The sequence below is a fragment of the Suricata suricatta genome, chromosome 5 (assembly GCF_006229205.1).
Source record: "Suricata suricatta isolate VVHF042 chromosome 5, meerkat_22Aug2017_6uvM2_HiC, whole genome shotgun sequence".
Lineage (NCBI taxonomy): Eukaryota > Metazoa > Chordata > Mammalia > Carnivora > Herpestidae > Suricata > Suricata suricatta.
Genome location: NC_043704.1, coordinates 101,585,972 through 101,590,776, shown reverse-complemented (window position 1 = coordinate 101,590,776; position 4,805 = coordinate 101,585,972).

Sequence of the window (4,805 nt, the reverse complement as noted above, 5' to 3'; positions counted from 1 at the left end):
TTTTACTAGTTGAATTGCTATTTTTCTCCCCTTGAGTTCCTTTGATTTCTATGCGTTCAATTAGTTTATTGTTTTGTGTTGTATGCAATATTAAACAATCTCATTTTGTGTTGTGAACAAAGCAAGGTGTAAATAAACATGGAATAATTTGAGTCTGGGAAAATGATGCTGTACAAACCAAACGTGATTATAAAAAGGGATTTTTTTTTTCAACTGTGAAAATTGAGAAGTACAAAGATAAAACTTTTGGAAACTACAGATTTTGTCTTGCTTAATCTATGATGATCTAGGAGCCAAGGGCAGGCAACCCCAAGATGGGTCACTTTGGCATGAACATTATTTTGAGTTTAAAGTAATCAAAATCCAGCAGATTCATGAAAAGATCTTTACCTCCCCCTCAACTGCCTTCTTATATCAAGAAGAGAGCCATTAACAGAGATTCCTTTTAACCTAAGAAATTTGTCAACCATGTGGGGTAACATTTGTTTTCCAAACATCTCTCCTCATCTTCCTGCTAATGACATTTTACCCCTTTGTGTCTTCAGACTCCTACACCCCTCTCCTCAGCTCAAGTAAGCCTCATCTTGCCTAACTATCTTTGGGATTTCCATGTCTGTGTGGATTCCTCATATATATGCTATTACATTTGATTTTTACCTGCTAATCTGTCTCATGTCAGTTTGATTCTTAGTTCAGCTGGAAGAACCTTGAAAGGCAGAGGGAATTCTTCCTCCTTAACATTATTTACCAGTGACTTAACAACAAAAATTCCTATGCCTATTGCATGTAGAAGGTCCTGATAGGCTAGTGGTAAAGGGGGTTGTCTATACTCTCAATGGAATTTCGTATCTTTTTTCCTGTGTATATCATTTGTCAGGTATGAGTTCATGAATTTATTTTATTTAGGTTTTCTAGAATATGTGTTACCCCCAAATGCTTTCCATTATGTAACAATCATATTGATTGTATTGATCTTTCTAAACTGAATGATAAAGTTATGCACTGTTTTTCATATCTTTGTAGTCACATGGGGAATATATTTCATATATAGTAATAGAAGTTGGCATTTATACGATAATTTCTATTTATTGCAGCTATTATCTTCTACTCCAGTGAATTACAGAGTTCTGGGGAAATTGTTCTGAGGATTTCTTCCTAAGCTAGGAAGGAGTATATATCCCAAACCAAATTACAAAGTATTTCCTCATCTTTTTCATCGCAAAGTTTTAAAATTGGTGTGGAGCATTGTTACAGAGAAGTTGAAATTGGTTCTGTACTTTTAACTTTTATTTTATTAGAAAAGCAAAACCACTCATTATAAAGTAATGCATGTGGTTTAAAACTCTAGGATCCTTCTCTGGTTTCCACAATGCCACACACTCCTTGCTTGCTTATGTCTCCTTGACTATTCCTCTAAGTTTGTTTGCTCCTTTTTCTTAGCTCTAAATTTGGCATTCTCAAGGGTTTAGCCAATTTGCCTCCCCTCACCCCCCATTCTGTCGATACTCTCTCCTTTGGTGATCTGCTCTAGTTCTCTGGACTTAAATACATCTGTATGCTGATGACTCCCAAATTCATAACTATAGCATCAATGTTTCTTTGAGCTCTAGATTTGTTTCTCCATTTGGATTACTCATAGGCATTTCAAAGGAGGACTCTGGATTTCCTCTTGCCAGTCTATCCCATCTCAAAATCAACTTTGTCAACTCAATTGCTCAGACAAGACCTAAAAGCCATTTTTAATTCTTCTCTTCCTCCATGTTTAAAGGATGAAGATAGTGATAAGTAACATTTATTGGCACTTTAGTATGTACTGAGTCCTCTCCTAAGGACTCAATTCCATGAAATAGGCACAGTTATTATATTCATCTTACGGATGAAAAAACTGAGATATAAAGAGGTTGTGTGAACTTGTCCAGTAAGTTGGTTCCCCCTTCAAAGTCTAACCAGAATTCGCCCACTTATCTCCATTTTCACTGCTACAGTGTAGTTTAAGTCAGAGTCCTCTCCCTGCTGGACTCTCTCAACATCTCTAACCAGCCTCTATTCTTATTCCAATGCATACTATTTTACAATTTGATCTCTCTTTTTAAAAATGTAAGTCAAGGTGGAACACTCCAGTAACTTCCCTGGAGCTAAAAAATAAAATATGCTCCTAACAGGGCCTATAGATTCTTAGATGATTTAGTCTTCAACCTCTTTAACTCCACTGCAACCATTCTTCTTTCCCTCTTTTCCCAGACTCGACACACATGTCTTTTTAGTTTTTGAGAAAACAACAGTTTTTCATACCTTAACATTTATCTACTTTTATTCCCTCTGCGTGGAATGATTTTTCCTCAGATTGCTTAATGTTAATTGCTCTTTGCCATCATTCAGGTTTCATCTCCTTTTTTATCTCCTTAGCGTCAATGTTTTGACTATAATGCCTTCCCCCACCCCCAACTTATAAGCTATCCCATTATGCTGCTTTATTCTCTTTAGAAAACTTATTAGTATCTGATACTACCTTATAGTTTCTTGTCTTTGTTTACCGTCCTGTCCTTGACTTGAACTAGACTGTAAACACTGTGTTGGCAGGAATGCTGTCAACAGACTCACTGTATTATTGTCAGTTCTATATTGCTTGGCACAGAGTAGGTACTCAAATAAATATTTGCTGTTGAATATATTTTTGTTTGCTGAGGAACTGTTCAATTATGGGTAGCTGCTATTGCTGCTGCTGTCGCTCTGCGGCCCGGACAAACTGGTATCTTTGACATATCATCCCCAAGAAATTTTCGTCTACTGTGAGGAAACTAGTAATTGGCTTATCCACTTTTCAAAGATACAGCTCACCAGGGCTGGGACTAGGGTAAGGTGAGTAAAGCACTTGCATTGGGTCCAAAATCCTTCAGTGATCACGATAAATAATACTGCAGTAGTAAGTAATAATGCAATACCAAAAATTAAAAATTAATGTACTATTAAAAACAAAGAACTTGGGGGGACACCTGTGTGGCTCAGTTGATTGAGCGTCTGACTTCGACTCAGGCCGTGATCTAACGGCTTGTGAGTGAGAGCCCTGCATCGGGCTCTCTGCTGTCAGCATGAAGCCTGCTTCGGACCCTCTGTCCCACTTTCTGTCTGTACCTCCCCTGCTTGCGCACTCTCTCTCAAAAATAAATAAACCTTAAAAAACAACATCAACAACAACGAAATTGGCCCAAACAAAGGGCTGCTTGTTTTTGTCAGTAATGTTTTCCGCTCACAGTGAACTCTGAGATCTATGAGGGCAGAGAGCTCGCTTTGTTCAATACTCTTCACCGGGTCTGCTTAGAATAGTGCTACAGACACAGTAGACATTTGTAAATGCTTTGTGAACTTCTAAATAATTTTTATCTCAAGGAAAAAATGTAAATATTTACCATGGGTAAAATACTGACATTGTTACTATGAGCTAAAAAAGAGTTTGAGATATGCCCCCTGCCCTCAAGATGGGTCAAGGTCACAAGATGAATTTAAGATGATAAGATACTAGTCAGAACAAACCTGAGCATCATCTTTCCATGCTACTTTGAAGGATTTTTCTTTGTCTCAATGTTCTGTGTTGATACTTTTTTTTTTTTTTTGTCTTTGTGAAGGCCATCTTTCTTCTTTCAATCTTGCTTTTCTTTTTTCCTAGTCTCCTATCCATTTTCTACTTCCCGGGGCCAGTGTAATGCTGCCAAATGTAGGGAATGGGGGGAAAAAAGAACAGTAGTCAAAATGATTTTTCTTCCTGGAATTAATCCTTCACAGGTGAAAATACTCAGCCCCTGGCCATCAAGAGTTCTTATTCCTCTAACTTGATCATTTCTTAGTTTTCAATATCCATTCTATCTCTCATTGACACAGCTGAACTCTGCGCACAAACTGTAATAAAAGTTGGATGATTTCCCTACAGCAGAAGTACAGGAAATAATAACAGCAATGGTCATTTCTTGTGTTTACCTCCATTCACATAAAGATCATTTCTTTAAAAAAATTGTATTTGACTTTATGTGTATAGATATACTTGGAGATCTATTTTAAATCTGTGAAGCCTAAACTTCTCTTATCTTAGAAGTTAAGATTGTTATAATTTCAGTTCAGTATTTTTCTAGGCTGTTAGAATTGTTTGTTTCTTTTTATGACATCTGATAGCAAAACATCATCTATTATTATCAACTCAAGGGTAAATTAATACTAACAATTTTACCTACTGGGATCCCTTTTTTGTTACCTCACACTGAGAGGGAGAAGATTAAAAAAAATTATCAAAGTACCTGATATAATTAGTAGAGTTAAAAAAATCTATTGGGTTGATGGAGAATATGCTGCTCTGGGGAAAGTAAATTAATACAATGTTTTTTTTTCCCCAATATTTTATTGTCAAGTTGTTTTCCATGCAACACCCAGTGCTCTTCCCCATAAGTGCCCTCCACCATCACCACCACCTCTTTTCCCCCCTCCCGCTTCCCCTTCAACTCTCAGTTCATTTTCAGCATTCAATAGTCTCTCAAGTTTTGTATCCCTCTCTCTCCCCAATTCTCTCTCCCTCCTCCGCTCCCCCTGGTTCTCCATCAGGTCTCTCATGTTTTCCTGTTAGACCTATGAGTGCAAACATATGGTTTCTGTCCTTCTCTGCCTGGCTTACTTCGCTCAGCATGACACCCTCAAGGTCCATCCACTTTCCTACAAAGGGCCATATGTCATTCCCTCTCATTGCCATGTAGTACTCCATCGTGAATATATACCACATCTTCTTGATCCATTCGTCAGGTGATGGACATTTAGGCTCCTTC